General features: G+C 44.8%; 1 protein-coding gene and 1 long non-coding RNA gene across 4 annotated transcripts in view; one reads left to right on the plus strand and one right to left on the minus strand.

The window, feature by feature from the left end:
- Positions 1-13,812: 13,812 nt before the first annotated feature.
- LOC117032439 (uncharacterized) lies at positions 13,813-17,288 on the minus strand. Its single transcript, XR_004424730.1, has 3 exons — positions 16,481-17,288; positions 16,249-16,316; positions 13,813-14,133 (listed from the first exon to the last, which is right to left on the minus strand). It is a non-coding gene; the product is annotated as an uncharacterized LOC117032439 (long non-coding RNA).
- GLIS3 (GLIS family zinc finger 3) overlaps positions 15,418-18,688 on the plus strand; it is a 425,390-nt gene continuing 422,119 nt past the window's right edge. The window contains exon 1 of one of the 3 annotated variants that reach the window (XM_033123979.1): positions 15,418-16,053. The gene's annotated coding sequence lies outside the window, so the exon portion shown is untranslated. The remainder of the gene's footprint in view (positions 16,054-18,688) is intronic. The other 2 variants (XM_033123982.1, XM_033123984.1) reach the window with 2 other exon arrangements.

Here is an 18,688-nt window from a genome sequence, read left to right on the forward strand (position 1 = left end):
GCTAGAAAGATTTTCTGGGAGAACCTGTGACAGGGTTATACTAACTATCACATGAGCAATCATGGGATTTGTAAGGATAGAGGAATTTAATGATTATTCTTTAGAATTTAGTTTATAGGACTCCTATTCTCTCTTCCAAACACAGAAAAAGGTAGGGAAATATTTTTTTTGTTGGGAATAGAATGACAGTGGTTTTGGCAGAGGGGTGAATGTGTGGTGTATGCTTTGTAAAGGGTAATGGCTTTAAAATTTTTTGTTTCCGTTGCGATCATCATTCCAGATAAGAATGTATTTTCTTTAAAAAATGCAATGGGTAATGCCTATTCTGCTTCCCTCTAGACGTTAGAGTAACATAATGTTTTCAGACAACAGACAGGATCCTACAAGGTAATAAGAGACTTCCAGTTTGAAAGTCCTGCATTTTGGAAGCCCAGATATGGGGGAAAATGTCCAGGTACCTGTGAACTAGGGTCAGGGCTAACACTGTGGAAAGGGCGCCACCTACCGAGTAGCCACAGTCACACTTTTTCCTGCCAGGAGCTCCCGTTTGATTTGGCTCAGAGCAGGTGTCCCAAGGAGGCTGGCAGGGAATGTGTGTGTGTGTGTGTGGGGGGGGGGGGTGGTGGAGTTATCTGTCAGCACCCACCGTTTTTCAGGGGGAAGTTCATGAAGACATAGCCACACAAAGTGAAGTGTATGTCTTCTATAAGAATCTCTCTCAGAAAATAAGTTATTGCTTGAGGAAAAATAGCAGCAGCCTTGGTGCAGAAAATGCTAGAACTAATATTTGATTGGGTGCCATTACATAAAGATATGGTTCCATCACATGGATTGCAAAGACTGTTGTGTTGTTAACGGGTGGAGGGGGCAGAGGGTGAAGTTTAAGACTTAATTCTGTTTTGGAATGGTTTGATCTTTTCAAAATTTTATAAATTAGAGGTCCATTTTATTTTAAAATAACACTTTATCAGACGTAGAAGTCAGACGAGCTTCTCCACCCCCCACCCTCCCACCTCCATTGGAGCTGGCCTATTGCTCCTTACCCAGCAGAGTAATAAAATAAGAAGTTTGTTCCTTAAAACATAATAAATAATAAAAATAAAACTTTATTCTCTAAAACATGAGTAAATGGAAAGTTTACATAGGAAAGTATTGTTCCATACACAGTCGAGTTTTAGAATGCTGCCTGAAGTGAGGAGACACTGGTGGAAAGGGCACTGTTGTCTCCTGGTAAAACATTCAGCTTCAAGCTCCTCTTCTAGGAGATAGTCATAATCGCTTGTCTTCTCTATACCCTGTTGGGTAAGTTTGGAAAGTGCATTAGAGGTTGACAAGACAGATGGATGGGATTTGTTTCCTCCACCAGGAAAACGCATCTGGACACGTGATTGTAGATGTGAGAAAGTCCACTTCGTAAATCAACTGAGATCCAAAATCAGTCTCTTTCACTTCTTTGGTGGGAGTGGTATCTTAAAAAAGACACTTTCATTGAGTCAGTTACAAAGGAATGGGAGAGAGTGGAAGGACCATGAAGGAGGAGGAGGAAATGTTCCTTCCGCAGCCAGAAAAGGACTTTACAAGCTACATCTTGGCAAATTGGCTTTTGGGGGCTTCCCACTTTCACCCTCAGCAGGACTTAATCCCTGGGGAATTCCAGCTCTCGAGATCCTGATAAACAAAGTCATATTAAACTTAACCCTCCATTGAGATGCCATCTCAGGAGGGTTTTACCTAAACTGGAATGAGAGGAAGGGAGTGCTGCTTAGCCCAAAGCCATAGTACTAACAACCAGTGCTTACTGGCTACCAGACACTGGACTAAATGCCTTGCACAGATCAGTTCATGGATGCTCCCTACAGCCAACGAGGTAGATTGGCATAGGCTCAGGGGTGGAGCATAAGGAACTTGTCCAATGTCCCAGAGGTAGTGAGTGAGAGGGCTGGGATTGGAATCCAGTTCTGCCTGGCTCCAGAATCAATGCTCTTCACCCGTGTGACATTCTGAACCTCTAATGGTATCATTTCAGAAATTGCTAGTGGAATTATCTTGGAGCTCAAGAAGCTACGAAGGACACCAGAGCCCGCCTCTTTCTTAGATATAAGGGGCTGTCCTGAGCTATGATTGACAGAGGATCTCCTGCTTTTTTCTCTTTCTTTTCTCCTTCTTTCCTTCCTTCCCTCCCTCCCTCCTTCCTTCCTTCCTTCCTTTCTTTCTTTTTTGACTAAAGACTACGTAGCTTCATCAAAGTTCTAAGACTACCTTAAATGGAAAAGCAATAGTTTCGTATTGTTGTGTATGTGTGTGCGCACGCACATGTCCATATGCCTGCATCCTTTTTGCATAGAGTGGGGATTTGAACCAAGAGTCGGGACATCGAAGAAAGAGTATAAAGAGCACTGGACTAGGAGTCAAGGGTCCTCAATTCTAATCCTGCCATTTATAACAATAAACAACAACAATAATAACAGCAGTTAATATTTGAGTGCTTATAATGTGTCAAGTACCATTCCAAACATTTTATACATATTAATTCACTTAATCCTCATGACTGTTCTATAGATAAGTACTATTATTATTACCATTTTACTGATGAGAAAATTGAGGTACACAGCAGTTAGGTTACTTGCCTCAGGTCACATCAGCTAATCATTGGTAGAAAGTTGGCTTAAACTCAGGCAATCTGGCTTATTACATTAACTATTACGTAATACTGTTTCTTGGCTAACTGATCTGCAAATTGTGTCAGTTATCCTTTCTGGGCTTCAGTTTTTTCCATTTATAAATTCATATTTTTAGCAAATATTGAGTTCCAAGCTTGTGTTAGACCTTACAGATCAGGTAGATATGGAAAAGACCGTGCACACAGATGCCTTACCCCCAGTACGTACTCAGAGCAAAATGCAAAGGAGAGGGAATCCACATGCACCTGGCAGCCCCAGGAAAGGCTGCAGGAACAGTTGGCTTTGGGGCTTGATCTTAAGGCTGGTTACTGGTCCAGAAAGGGCATTCCAGGCAGAGGTAAATCTCAAGGTGAGCTTGGAGACTCTAGTAGCTAGTCCATTTTGACTGAAGAGCAGGGTATTGGACAGGGGACACTGCCAGAGGGGTAGAGCGAGGCCCAAGCTTAAGGAGTCATATCCAGGACCATTGATCCCTGAAGTATCATGTCAGTGAATTCGTGTAGGGACAGACTGGAGGCAGGGAGACCAGTGAGGAGGCCAGAGAGATGATTTGGCTGAGAGAACGGAGGATCTCCAGTGGGGTGGCGGAGGGGGGCACTGAACAATGGGGATTGTTTTGAAACTGCCAGAAGCATCAGGAAAGCAGGGTGGGAAGGGTGAGGCTCAGTACAGGAGGTGGTACAGGGAGCAGAATGGCTCAGGGATAGGGTAACAGTGTCTTGCAGAGGACAGTTCCGTCGCTGACGTCTTCAAGCTTGAGTTCCTGTGAAATGTAGGTGGACATGCTTGGCCAGAGTTACTGGAGTTGTATGGCTGAAGCTCAGAGTAATGATCTTTAGAGAAATATGGTAATAACAGCTATAAAATGTGCCAGGCATTCCCCCTCCCGACGTTATCTCTAATCAGCAGAAGAGTACTGCTGTACTGGTGTGTGGCTTTCAGTTTAGAGGTTTTTTCGTTTCCCAAAGAGGCAGCTGTGCCTAGTTGCTAACAGGGCAGGTTCAGAGACCCGAAGACTAGAATAAGTAGAGGAGCTACTGACTAGTTGAGTATCCTAGGCGAGAAATGTAATCGTTCTGTGCCTCAGTGTGTACAGGTGTAAAATGAGGAGGACGTTACCTACCTCATAGGGTTGCTGTGAGGATAAAATGAGTTACTACATGGAAAGTGCCTGGCCTGAGTAAGCATATAGGACATGTTGACTATGCCCGTTGATGAGTAAGCTGATGAAATGATTGGCTGACGATGCATAGCTAGCAGAGTCAGGATTCAAACCCAGGCCCCTGCAGCTCCAGACCTCCTTACGTTTCACTGAGCCACACTGGAGTGAGAGCAGAGTTCTGACAGAGATGAAAAAGAAGCGAAAGGAATTGTGGAAACAGCACATTCAGGTGGCTGAAGGAGGAAGAAGAATACGAGAAAGAACAAGGAGAAATCAGCAGAAAGAAAAAGAATAAAGAACTTAAAATAATCTATTCTGATTATTAAATTAAAACAGACTCATTCTAAAACTTAAAACATCATACAACTAAAGTACTTGTCCTAGCCACCTTCTCTACTCCCCTGCCAGACAGCCATTGCTAACAGATTTTGAAAAAACAAAAACAAACACAGAATATTACAGTATCATAGAAAGCAGGGGAGGCAAGTCAAAAGAGCAGAGGTGTTTGGAAAGGCTGGATGCAGGAGGGTCAGGGCCATGGGGCTTGGTGTCAGGGAGAGCAGGGAGGGGACATCAGAGGAGGCCTGGTAGTTAGGTTTGGAGTGGATTTGGTGTGGAGGGTGTATGCACTGGACGTAGACAGCTTCAGAAGAAGTCTGGAGTGGAGAATTGTGGGGGTCAGAAACCAGGGGTGCTATGAACCCCTCTGGGAATCTGAGGGAGCTTAGGGACCTCTTCTCAGAATAAAGTACCTAAAATAAAAGACATGGGATTACAAGAGGTAAATACTTCTATCCATAGACCCCTTGGAATTCAGAACTCCCGTAAGGACATTTCTAGCGTTAAGATTTGGTACTTCTGCGGCCTCCATCCTTAGAAACTGCCAGCTGCCCTCCTATTCCTCTAAACCCTGTCTGTATAGGATAAACTCAAAGGTGTCCCCAGAATGCAGAATGAGTCCGAATCTGTAGCTCCAGCTTGATTTTAGACAAGGACCTATCTTCAGGTGATTTGGATACCCTAAAACATAGAGAAGATGTATAAAACATTAGTATCACCACCCTCATTTACTTATTTCAGAGGGAAGTTGGCAGAGTGGAAAGTGCGTTGGAGACTTAATGTGCTGATCAAATCCTCTTGGCGTTAAAAAAAAAAAAAAAAAAAACCCCACCAAGACCCAGAGGCGGGTAATCCTAGGTTATTGACTCATTACAGGAGGTTCTTGGTATGTCCCACATGTTTGGAAGATGGCCGATGTGCTTCCTCCCCCCATATGGGTAGATTTGGCGTTTAAATTTGCAAATAAAATTGAGAAAATCACCAATGACTCTTCTTGGACCAGGTTGATGGCAGGGGGAAGGCTGGCAGCAGGCATTGCCCAGGGCGGATTCGTTGGGGCACAAACACTAGAAAAATGAGTTTCTGAGATTTTCCTTATCACTTATTCAACTGGAAACTGGCTGAGCCTGCCTATGAGGTCATTATTAATACAGTAGAGAAGAGGGTTCACATCAAATAATCCCATTTAATGTTCAATTATGTTTTTTTATATTTTTTTCCCAGGTCACCAGAGTATGTCTATAGGAAAGAGCTTTAATACTTTAGGCCAGTAATTTGAAATTGAAATCATCATCCCAACTCCATACATTGTTGGAAGTTCTATTTTGGGTTGGCCCTATGTAATGTGAAATGAAGAGAAAAAGTGTGTAGCTGAATCCCGATATGGAAATCCAGACTTAAAAACATTCTCTGATGGTTTGGCACTGCAGGATAAATTGGTCATAGTTTTCAACAACTCAGATCAAAGCCAAATGCTGTTTGCATTCAGACAGTGATTCAGGGACCATGTCTTATTTGGTTTCTTTGAAAATAGAGCACAGACATTTTTTCATACCTTCGAGAGAAATCTTTTGGCCGCCAAATTTGTGCCTTGTAAATGTTACTGTACCCTAATATAAAGTTTTACATTTTGTCTCAAATGTCTTTTTCATAGTTATTCCACCATCCCCAAGCTGAGTAGCTTATTGCAATGAGGGTCTCCTGATGTAATGTGAAGAAAAAAAAATCGGCCAACTGGTAAAGATAAAAAAGAAAAGAAAGTAAATAAAACACATATGGAACGTTTACTTTCAGAGTTAAAATGTATTTGAGTGTGTATGCAAATCAGCCATCCAAATAGAAATCTAGACTGGGCCAGCCTTAGGCACAATTATGAAGTAGCAAAGTTTGTTTTCCACAGCCTTTCATTCCCCTTACCTGGGTATTTTCCATTACCTCCACCCTTCTTCTTTCTCAGTCTACTTCCCGATCCTTCCGAACCTCAGTTAGAGAATCAGAATTGCCCTGGTTTCAGTACCCACTTCAGGACTCTGTCCTACACCACTGAGTTTCCTTTTACTTCTGCTCCCCTTCAAACACATGCGTTGTGCCCCCTTTCTGTCGGCCTTGCTAGTCAGGGAGAAGTTCCAGGGATAAGTGTGAATTATATAAACGACTGTTAAAAAAATGATTAACTTGTAGCCAGTTCTTGATTTTAGTGACCAGATTACATGTTTTTTTTAATTGTTTCCTGATTTTGTTTTCTTCCTTGATAGATTTTGAGTGTCTGTTGTGCAGAGAGCAATGGCTTTGGTATAGTGGGAATTATATCAAATATAATTTGAGAGAGCAATTGTCAACGGTGGAGTGGTGGCGGGGAGGGTCGGATACACAGAAAGGTCATATAGCACGGCAAGATAGAGTAACGGAGGAGATGGACACAAGTCGATTTTATCTAACAAATGCTTAGTTCATGCATTTGGTGTGGTGGACACTCTTCTAAGTGCTTCAAAAGTATTAACTCATTTAGTCTTCAAAACAACACTCTATTACTATTGCTATATTCATTCCTGTTCTCCACATGGAGAAACAGGCACAGAGAGGTTAAGGGACTTGCCAGGGTTGCTCAGCCAGGACTGAACCCAGCAGTTTAGCTGCAGGGTCTGCGTCCTTAAATCGTCTCAGTACAGCTTCTCCAGCTTGGGGAGATGCATGCCAAGTGTGGGACACAGACCAGGGCTCTGAGTTTGAAGGCGGGACCTGTTCTGGGTGAGCTGAAAGATCTGAGAGGGTTCTGTGATAGTGGTTCTTCACCCTGGCTGCCCATCACAGTCCTCTGGAAAATAACAAAAAAAAGAAGAAAGAAAGAAAGAAGAAAAGAAAACAAAAGTTCCAATGCCCAGACCGCATCCAGGCTAATGAAATCAGAAGCCCTGGTGCTGAGGCCTGGCCAGCTGTGTGAAGAGCTTCACCAGGTGTTCTAAAGGGCAGCCAGCATGAGAACCACTGTGGGGAGGAGACAGGAGAACTGGATCCTGAGAGTGGGCTGGAGCTCAGGAAGCAGAGAGGAGAGGGTGGTCAGGTGGCGGATGAGGGAGAAGAGAATCAGGTCCCTCCACTTTCTTCTCTCTTTCCCTCTTCTCTCCTACCATCAGGTTTCTGGTCTCCCCTTCTTTTTTCTCCTTTTCTCTGACCTCGTTGTCCCTTTCTTTCCTTTGTGTCTTTCTCATCTCCTCTGTGAACCCCTGTACCCTCTTCCTTCCTACGTACCTGCTCCTGCTGCCTGACCTCTTCCTTCCAGCATTTTCGTCATTTCACTTAACAGTTACCCTCCTCCCAGCAGAAAGTGACAGAGGCAGAGCTGAGGCTCTCAGATCCATCTTGAGGCCCATTCATAGTGCTCCTGAGGGAAGTAAGGTACAGATGTGGTTCCCAAATAGTATAATTAGTGTTAAATCCTGGTAAAGACTGTATTCTCTGGGGACCTAGAGCATGTGGTACCTGGCTTCAGGGGTGAGCGGAGAGAGGAGAGAGAAGAGCTGGGAAGGTATGTTGGTTTTCTATTGCTGCTATAACAAATTACCTTCAACATAGTGGCTTCAATAACCCAAATTCATATCTTGCAGTACAATAAGATAGAAGTCTGACCTGGGTCTCACTAGGCTCAGATCAAGGTATCAGGAGGACTGCATTCCTTTCTGGAGGTTCTAGGGGAGAATCTGTTTCATCATCTTTTCTAGCTTCTAAAGACTGTCCACATTCCTTGGCTCGTGGGCTGTTCCTCCATCTTCAAAATCATCAAGATAGCCTCTGCCTGGTCCTGCTTTCATGGGCGTCACATTGCTTTCTCTGCCTCTCTTCTTCTGCCTTCCTCTTCCACTTTTAAGGATACTTGTGATTCCATTGGGCTCACCTGATAATCCAAGACAATCTCCCTATTTTAAGGTCATTTTATTAGCAACCTCAGTTCCATCTGTATCTTAATTCCTTTTGCTCATGTAATCTAACATATTCCCCGGTTTGAGGGATTATGACGATATGGACACTTATGGGGTGCGGGCATTATTCTCCTTATAACAGAAAGCCTCACAGAGTAGGAGGAGAAATGGACAGTAAATGTCATTCCAGATAGACAGAACAGCCGATGCAAAGGCTTGGGGACTTTGAAGAGTGTTCAAAGTAGGTTTTGAGAGACGATAGTAGTTCAGCATCACTTGGTAATGTGTCATAGAATAGGCCATTACATGTATCATTTATGCAGTATATTTTCTTAAATTTTACATATAATTATGTTTAGCACATAGCTCATCAAAATGTCTTACAATGAGCCGTACTCTGTGGGGGTGGTCCAGTGGTACAGCTAAGAGCATGTGCCCTGGAGCCATGGAGAGTGGGTTCTAGTCCCACCCCTACCACTTCTTCAGCTGATACCTGTAAGGATTAAATGAGATCAAGAATCTCAAGTACTTTGCTCAGCTCCTCACACATAACTAAACTCCAAATAAATGTGAGCTGAAATTATTATTGCTGTAATTAAACTGTGTCTTAAGCATATGGCTTATAACTTGCCACCCTCACTTTCTCCTTAATGTCCACTTCTTGCTGGAAGTAAAAAGAAAACAGTGGCAGGGGGAACATTTCTGACCTATGCAACCTGCTGAGATAACATCATTATTATCAAGTTCAAGCTGTCTAACTGCTGTGCTCTAAATTCAATCTAGAATCTAAGGACTATCTGCCCCTGCCTCTTACGCCAACAGCCCCAAGTGGTATCTATAACTGAGTTTTAAATGACATTTGGTTATGAAACAGAAGACAGGAGACATGGGGGTGGGGGATGGGGTGTTCCAGGCTGCAATGAAATTTCGAAGGTAGGATTAGTAACAGCAGTAACAACAAGAAAAATGAGTGGGACTCAGAGATGCCTGGGAAGGCACGTCTATGCAAATCTTTTTTATTTCTGAAAATCCTGATTCCAGGGAAATCTATCATTCCAGGAAAATCTTGACTCTGTTTTATCTGGGAATGAGATAAAGTCCAATTTCAATAGGAATCTGGGAAGGCATATATTTCCTATTAGGTGCTGAGTTCTGTGGCTACATTTGTTAACCAGTAACTGAGGACATGTAGAAATAGCCTGGCTTTTCAAGGCAGTTGTCTGACAACCAAATGGATAAGCTACTCTATCTGACCCCCAAAAGGTTGACCAGCTGGTTTGAAAGAGGGCATTGTGTAATTACTGGGGAACTGGAATGTCTCTTGCTTAATATTATACTGACCAAATGGTAGGAGGATCTTGAAAAGAGCATGAACCATAACTTAATTTAAAAAAATAACCAGGCTAAAATGATGTCAGAAAAATGATTTAAGTATTTATTATGTGGTGAGCCCCTTTAAATTTGTCTTGCTAATCTTTGTACTCTCCATGGTGCTTTGAATGCCTTAAGTACTTATATAACTTGTCAGCTATTTGTTTAAAAAATAAAGGGATCTACTCCACAAATGAAAAATATTCAGAGGTTGGATGGAGATCAGGTATGGTTCCATCAGGGCTCTGGCCCCTGTTGTCTACAACCTTCTCCATGCTGTCCTTTGCTAAGTGTCGGCTTCCTCTGCAGGCTGAGAGGAAAACAGTTTCACTTCTGTTTCTTCACAACACACAGGAGAGGAAAGGCCACCTTTCTAGTGGCTCCCTAGAAAGAGAATCTTCTTTCCTCAGAAGCCACCAAAGAATTCTCTCATGAGAACATCTCATTGGTTCAAACTGGGTCACACACTAATCATTGAAACAATACCTGTGGCCAGGAGAATGCTGTGCACTGATTGGCTTAGGGCTGGATATATGAGCCATTTAGTTTGACCAGTGGAGGGGGATTTCTCTCACATTCATCAAGCCCATTACCGGAGCTGGGGCTGGGGTTAATTTCCATTGAAGTTCTTGGGCTGTGTTTCTTATCAATAGAGGAAGCCCCTGGTTGGACATGTGCGCTAGCCAGTATTGCAATTTCCATTCAATCTTTGCAATAACTCAGGTAATGGAACTGAGGTCCCCAGTGGTTCAGGAACCAGCCCAAGATCTTCCAGTATAGGATTTCTAGGTTTTCTGATTCCAAAATCCACCCTCCTTTCAACACACCATCGTGTCTGAGTGAATGACAGAATAAATAAATGTCCAATGGAAGCAGGGCTCCTTGCCCTGTAAGAATAATAGAGTAATGGTTAAAGTGGGAGACTGTTTCTGTTTGAAGCCTGGCCATGCCCCCACAAGCTGGGTGACCCTGGGAAGATATTCCTCTTTTCTCTGCCTCTGTTTTCTCATCTGTAAAATGGAAGTTGTGCTAGATCTTACCCCATTGAGATTTTGTGAGAGTTAAGTGAGGTAATACAGATAATGAACTTGGAATAGTGTCCCCAGCCTGAACGGAACCAACACTTTTATCCAGGACAGGTCTAATTTGGGGGCAATTGGTCATTTGTCCAATGGACAATAAAATTACACTTGTCTCTGCTCTATAGGATTAAAAGGGGATAGAAGTGTTTATACATATGAAAATCCCCTGAGTGCTTTAGCATCATGGAGATTTAGGAATTGTAGAAAATTTCCAAATGTATTCATATTCATACTCCTTGAAGGTATACTTAGAATTTGAGATGAGTTGGAGAGGAATCTGAAAAGCTATTGAATCACTTTTTTTCAGAGCTTAATTCTACCCAAAACTTGTTGTTCTCAGTTATCCCAATGGTGTCCTAATGCTGTCCTGCCTTCCTCATTTCCTCTCTATAAAAAAATTTCATCTTCCTCTCTGCACCCTCATTCCATATTTCCCTCCTTTCCCGCCCCCCATTATTTAGTACATATTTTTCTCTCTTTTGGGTAGAATTCAAGGTGCGATGCAAAATGACCTGGTTTGCGGTGGTGTGAAGGGGGTAGTGGGGTGTCAGATAGGGAAGAATCATGGGGCAGTGGAGGGGGAGGCTCACCCACCTAACTCTAAGTATTGCACAGAGACTGTGAATGTTCTTCCCCAAGAAATAGGAAGTGATATTTTCACCTTCAGTTTATAATGAAGAGCTGGGGGCCACAGAAAGAGACAGGTGTTTAGACTTTTTGGAGTATTGAAGTAATTACATATATACCCAAAGACAATACTTAGTGCTATTCACAGTTTCTGAAAATGGGGAAACCATTCATTCATTCATTCATTCATTCATTCATTTATTTATTGAATTGGTATTACTTACTAGTGCCCAGCACTGTTGCTTGGCCATGAAAGGCTTGTGAAGAAATGTAAATTTGGGGCATTTGAAGGTACTTATAGAAAAGGCAGTTCTGAGTACGAAGCATCACGATCAGGTAATTAATTTTACAACACCATATAGAGGTGGCCAGTTTGAATGCTAAGTGGTAAAGGAGTAGGAAACTGATGACCTGTGGAATATTGTGTATATTATGAATTTATTTTTATTTTGGTAAAGTTTCTGTACATATACCTTAGTAATATGTCAAGAAATATCAAATAAGCCTTTGTATAATATTAGATGCATCTCAGTCGGGTTTGTATAAAATAGAAGAAATATTTATCAGTCAAAAAACATGTAGAGACATTGTATGTAGTAAAAGATTTCACTTTTTGCACTTTAGACTCTGATGTACAGTTTGACCTTAGAAAGGAAAAGAGGTATGATGCTATGAATATAATGGCTATCAATAATAATTTTAAAAATTGCACCACTGGTGTGGAAGCAGGAGAGTCTGGGCTGACTGTACTAGTGGCAAAATTAGTAGAAAGATCAACTTAAAAGTTTTATTCGTGTCAAGCACTGATAACATTCCACTAGTTGTACTACTCGCTCAGGAAGGTAAAATGGAGATTTTCCATCTTACACATCTAGTTCCCCTCTTTAAGTTGGCAAACACTGAGTTTTTCCACTGCATTTCTACATAACTGGACTCTTGCCGCTCCCGTGTGTGTGTGTGTGTGTGTGTGTGTGTGTGTGTGTGTGTGTGTGTGTTTTAACAGCTAGGCATACTATCACTGGTGCTGTTAGCTCAATTTATCTGCAATCTGGGGTTAAAACGTTTTTCTCTCTATAGACACTTTACAGGAGTAAGAATCTGATCATAGTTCTTTGCAAGTTTGTAAATACTTTGCTGTCAGATCACTCAGACACAAATAACAGTTCTGAAAGTTTGCTGTTAGGATGTTCCCTCTGGGAGTCCACTGTGTCCCACGGCTATAGCTCCGAGATTGTGAATGTTCTTATTTTGTCCTCTAGCTTTGTGTAAGCAGATACACAGGTTCAATGCCTTTTGTGCCCTTTTTGAGGTCGGTTCCTCCACTTGGAAGGGTCTCTTTGCGTTTCAATTTTCTACCTATTCTTTGAAGTCCAGCTCAGGCAGTCAAGTTATTCCATATCCTATTGTAGAAAATTATTCCTGTCTCCTCCCCAGTCAGTTGTGCTTATCTGACATTGATCATAAGACGCCTTGCACTTTATACATGTCCAGTGTACTTTGCACACTTTATACATGTCCAGTGTACTTTGCACACATTCAAAGAGCATGCAGAGTTATTTTGTAGGGTAGCAGTGTTGAAAGAACTTGGGGCTTCTAGACTGGCAAATCTAGCTCTGCCTCTCCCTCTCTTTAGCTGTTTACTGAGCTTCAGCTTTCTTTCTTCTAAATGAGAGACTACCAGTAGCCATCTCATACGATTGAGACACTTTGAGAAGCAGATGAGGGTTTGCTATATACCAGAAATCGAGCAAAATTCTTTTTTGTAACATCCTCCCACGTACAATGCCTATGAGTGTTAATTCCTTTACCCCCAAGCCTGAGACGGAGTAGGTCCTCACTGAATATTTCTCAAATGAATGAGAACTGGACTTGAGCTGGCAACAGGGCCCTGTCGGCTGAATCAGCCACTCTGAGTCAGCAGTTGAGATGCATACAACTAATGACTCCAGGGAGGGAAGATACCAGTGGGTTGCAGTTCCCACCTATGTGTCTGAAAGGTTGCTAGGACATGATTCCTAAGCACGATGGAGAGCTCATGGGGAAGGGAGAGTGTCATTGCCGTGCTACACGATTTCCTTTCCCACTGTCTTTAATTACTCTCCCCTCCCCCACCCGTGTTGACCAATTCAGTCCAGAATTGGTGCAGATCTTATACTGACTCATTCCAGGGTTGTATTGGGAGCGCTGCATGTTTACTATATCCCATGGAATGTAAGGACATTGCAGATCTACATTCCTGGCCAAAAAAGAAAAAAAAGAAAACAATCAACTAAAGCACGGTACCTATTTAGTGGTAAATGTCTTAGGAATGTTACAGTCTCATGAAAATCCTACCTAAGTGAAAAATGACATTCCCACCCTTGGGCTCTTATAAGTGGAGAGAGTTTTGGGGATCTCCAGGTTGATGACTAATAACTTTCCCAGTGTTTTATTTCCATGAGCCATTGATTAAAGAAGGGAGTAGCACTATATTTTTCTCTTCCAGCTAAACTATTCCCGTTAAGTGGGAAGTTTTGGAAGCTTCTGTAAGCTCCCAAGATATCATTTCATGCATCAAAACCATTGTATTTAAAGTGATAGCTGAGGGACATTGGAAAGGTTTTTTTGTAGCCTCCATCCAGCCTTGTCTTGTTCCAGGAGAACAGTCCATACAGCACAAGAGTGTGAATGAAGAGAATTTCTCGTGATGCATTGAAGGCTCAGAGTTCACATCTTGCTCTGCTCCTGAAGGCTGGAGTTAATGAGGACGAGTTTTTATGTGAATGTCAGGCATGTTGCAATAACTAGCCACAATGGAATAGTCATGGCAACTTCTACCACTTGGTTTCTTTGTTTTTGTGATGTTGCAGCATGGTTCATTTTATGAGTATTTTCTTCTGTGTGGTTGAACCCATCGATTGCCATCTTGGGCTTGGATACTTGCATTCAAAAGGAGACGAAGAACAGAGGGAAAACTGGAAAATTGACAGAATGATATTATCCTCCGCACTTATTAGTTCTCTCCCTCCACTTTTGCTGACAGATGTTCTGGTGACTAATATTCTGATGAGTTTGTGTCTTTAAGAAAGGGAAAATAATAACTTTCCCTAATGGGAATCTAGAAAAGCAGCTCGAAACAAGACATAAGAAGTACTGTGAAAATTGGCCTTTTTGCGGGGTGTCAATATCATGTAACGATATTGACTCTAGTAATATTCCTTCTGAAATAAGATAAGTGAAAATTGTCAACAGTCTTTTTGGTTTGGTTTTCTGGGGTGAATCATTTGTGTACTTGAGGGCTTCTATTTTGATCATAGCATCTACTACCTGAATGCTAGTTTTTATTGGTCTAAGAGCCCTAGAATAGAATGTAAGGACTGGTGAAATTCTAATTGTCTTGAGATACCCTGATTCATTTCATTCATAAGGGTGAATAATATTCTCGTATTGCAGAAAGGCCTTATGAGGGTATTGTGTGCTTTACATACATTGATTCCAGAGATGGAAGTCTGTGCATCTGGGGCAATACATGTGGGGAACCTCTCAGTTGGTTAATTCCTTCAGGACTCTGATCAAACTAAGCAGAAGGGTTGGGGTCACAGATTAGGTGGGGTGTGAAGCTAAGGATATTGAATTCTTTGGGAGAAAGTGCCACCAAATAGATGCAACATATGCAGGTAATGTGCCTCCATTCCTAGCAGTCTGTGTTTTATACCCTTGCAACACTTTCTTTACCTTCCTCTCTCCTTGGTCTATACTTGACATTAAAAAGATACCAGGGGCATCCTCTGTGCGTCACCTATCCATTTTCGAAGTTATGTGCATCCAATCCTGCATAGTAGAAAGAAAGACCCTTTTGCCATTTTTCACTTCTTAGTTTTTACTTTTCCCATCTTACTACTGTTTTTTCGTTTTCTTTCTTTCTTTCTTTCTTTTTTTTTTTTTTTGCTTTGTTCTTTACGATTTGACATCAAATCCTGTCTAAAGGCTGAGGCTTTTTCATGTTAAAGAAAAAAGCCAGTTTAACAACTAAGGCCCATGAAGAAGGCAAAGTGTCTCCCTGCTGTTATCCGGTTCTGGAGTTCCTCGACTCCTTGGCGCACGGTTAGGAGTGTGTGTGTTAACACGTCGAGAGGGAGACGCAAGCTCGGCCTTCGAATTGGCCAGCCTAGTGACCAGCGAGCCCGCCCCCACCCCTCCCCCTCCCCCTCCGGCGCTCACACTCAGGAAGCAGCTGGCTGCAGGCCGGCCCTCGCAGCCACACTAACATCCACACTCCTCGCTCGGCCTCCTCCCTCCCTCCCTCCTTCCCCTCGCCCTGCGGCCGGCCGCGTCCACACAGCGCAGCCGGGGCAGCCCAGAGCGCGGCGCACACGGGCACCAGCGCAGCCCCTCCCCGCGCCGCCCTAAGTCGTCCAGGCTCTCACCAGCGCTTCACCGCTTCACCGACGGAACCCGCCGAAAGCAATTAGCCAGCCTCCCGGGCTGCGCCCCCCCAGGCACATCCCCCGGCCTAGGGCGAAGATGAGCAGGACAAGCGAGGCACAAAGTCGAAACTCAACTTTTTAAAACATTATTTGCATGTGTGTGCGTATGGGGGAGAGAATGAGCTGATGCCGAGGGTCCAGCCAACCCCCTTCTGCCTCCTCCTCCCCCTGCCGCTGCTCCCCTCGTACAGGCGCGCGCACACACGGCACTTGGGCCGGGTTTCCGCGCTCTGTCCCCGGGCTTGGATGGGAGTTTTCATTTCCGAAGGAGGCAGAACCCGTGGAGCGCGCTGAAGGGCTGGAGCCCCGTTTCTCCTCGCCAGCGCTGGCCGCCCGCTGTCACTCGCCCAGGCTGGCCAGGGGAAAGGACCCGCACGCCGGCTTTGTTGTGGAAATCCCGGTTACCTGGTAAGTGGATGCCATAGGAACTTTGCTGGCAGGCGAGAGACGGGGAAGAAACAGGGTGCTTGAGAATGTGGGGGAGTTAACACTCAGAGACACAAACTAGGGATTAGAAATGGTTTTCCATGCTGAGCCGGTGGTGTTCTCGCGGGTTTAAGGATACCCGCACCCCCACCCGCAGAGTCTCTAAAAGATACTTACTTACTGAGGTAGATAGCGACCCTCAATTAGGAATCAGGCTGTGTTCTTGTCAGTTGCCTCAGAGCGCCCTGTGTAGAGGAGGACGGAAAGGAGATCAACAAGGTTTTAAAGTTTCTTTAATTAGGAAGAGTTTTTGGTTTTTCTTTTAAATTGCATGGGGCAGAGGGCTACGGAATCAGGGCAAGTTACAGGACGCATGGGTATGGTCGTGCACGACACCATGAGTCCTCACCGAAGGGAATCTCGAAGTGGGAACTGATGGGTTGACGTGAGGTCTCTCGCGCGCACACGGGGCTCTAGTTGTCTTCCAGTTCCACGTGTTTGTGGAGCTCCACGAAGGCTGTTTCCTGTGCTTGTGTTACTCTGCAGCCGATGTCCCCATTGCTCCAGGAGATCCTTGGGTCGGGGGTACATTATCTCGTCGCGGGGGGATGAGTCCGTGACCCGCATCCTCAGGTCTGTAACTATAACCTCCCACGCCGCTAAATGCGCAGACACATTCAGACGCTCATCCTCCCCACCGAGTTCGTCACCTAGAGTTTACCTTTTTATGCGGCCCGACAAAATGTCAGCACTGTTTGGAAAATGTCTCAGTTTCAGGGACTTTGTCCTGCTCACGTCTCCCGTCCCTATAAATGACCCCGTGTGTATTTTGAAGTCTGCCGGGCAGCTCTCTGGAAAGCGTGAGTGAGCAGCCGGCTCCTTCCTAGACACACACACCTTGCCTGGAGCGATACTTCCAAGTTACTCACAGGAGCTGACAAGTCACCTCAGGGATGAGGAAGTCACCCAAGTGTCTGGAAAACTTGGCCCTGACGGATTTGTCATCCTATGGATGATTCAATTAGGTACCTGGAGGGAGAAACTTTGGGAAAGGTCGTTTCTGGCTTCACGGGTCATGCCCTCACCTTGGGCGGATATCTGGGAGGCGAGAAGTGAAGGATACCTGAGGGTTAGGACAATAGCTCGGGGAGGGGTCCAGGCCCACACGGCGGGTGCGGCGCGGTGGTCGTGCGCTCCGTTCCCGTGAGCGGCGAGTGGGGCCGCGACTCCCTCTGGATTCGGACTCTGGAGCCCGCGGGTCCCCGCTGCTTGGGCTTCCCAGCGGTGGCGCCCTTTCGGCCCCGACTTACTCAGGACTGGGTTGCACAACAGGAAGCCAGCACTAGTTTGTTTTGTCTTCCTGAGCTTGTAAGCAGACGGCGCTGAGGGTTAGGGGCCCAGGCGGCCAGGGAGTGACCCGGTCTTAGCAGCGCGGCCCCAGCCGCGTTCCGGGACACGCCCCTCGCCCCGCGCCAGAGAACCTAGGGGACGCGGGTCTCGGACCCCTGCGGGCCAAGCTGGGAGGGTCAGGAACAGACAGGGGTTGCCTTCCTCCTGCCCTGTCCCACGCGCCTCTGCCACCCCTGCGGGTCCTCAGCACCTCTCCGGATCTGTCCAGCCCTGCCCCTGGCAGAGGCCCCGGCCCTCTGCTCTGTATTCCTCATCCCCTTTTAGGCTTCCCCGGCATCAGCTCGGCCCTCATCCCTGGAGCTTCTAAACCCGGGGCAGGGTGTGGAGGGTACTTCCGGAATCGCGGGACTGGACTCTGCAATTGTGTCCCCCCTTTTGTACTCTCTCCCTACCTACTTCCAGAACATCAGCATCTCCCAGAGTTTGGGCCCGTGGGCCCTAGAGTTTGAGAAGAGGGATGTTCTGCAGCTCCCCCCAGTGGGCCAATTCCCTTTGGGTTATGAGAAGGGGAAATCTCAAATATAGACTGTTAAAGCTAGACAGGGCCTTCCTTGGCGATCACCTGTGGATGAGAAAACCGAGCAACAGAGACTTTCAAGGGTTTTGCCCAAGGCCACACAGCCAGTTGTCACAGACACAGGACAAACACTCAAGTTGCCAGTCTCAATTCAGAGAGCATTTATTGGCCTGAAGAAGGTGAACTCAAGAGAAATGCAGTCTCCTTCTGTCCCTACTGAAAACCTTGATGAGTCATGATTTCTGCCTTGGGAGTTAGCCAGACGTCTGTTTCCCCCTCTGCCTGTTCGCCCTCTACCGCGTTCTCCACTAGGCCTCCCGTTTTGCACTAAACCGAGAAACTTTTTTTTTTGGTATAAAATTGATTTGTGTTAGTTTAAATCTCCCCATTCCTTCTCTTCTTCCGCCAAGTTTGCTTCCAGTGGTGATGTGTGAAACAGGTGCAACCTGCAAGGGTTTGCAGAAAAAGGGTGCAATGAAGGTTGTTGGGGGAAAGTTTGAAGCCATTTAGAGACAGGAGGAGTGTGTGATTTGTGTAATTGGGAACACGTGGAAGTTTAAGGATCACCTTTAAATGCATTACAGTTGTATGTTTTCACTAGTTGCTAGAGTAGCCCTAAAACCCCTAACACTACCTTTGAAAGGAAGACTAGTAAGCGTTTCTTTTCCAATTACTTTCTAAGTGCCTTTC

Source organism: Rhinolophus ferrumequinum, chromosome 12 (assembly GCF_004115265.2).
Source record: "Rhinolophus ferrumequinum isolate MPI-CBG mRhiFer1 chromosome 12, mRhiFer1_v1.p, whole genome shotgun sequence".
Classification (NCBI taxonomy): Eukaryota; Metazoa; Chordata; class Mammalia; order Chiroptera; family Rhinolophidae; genus Rhinolophus; species Rhinolophus ferrumequinum.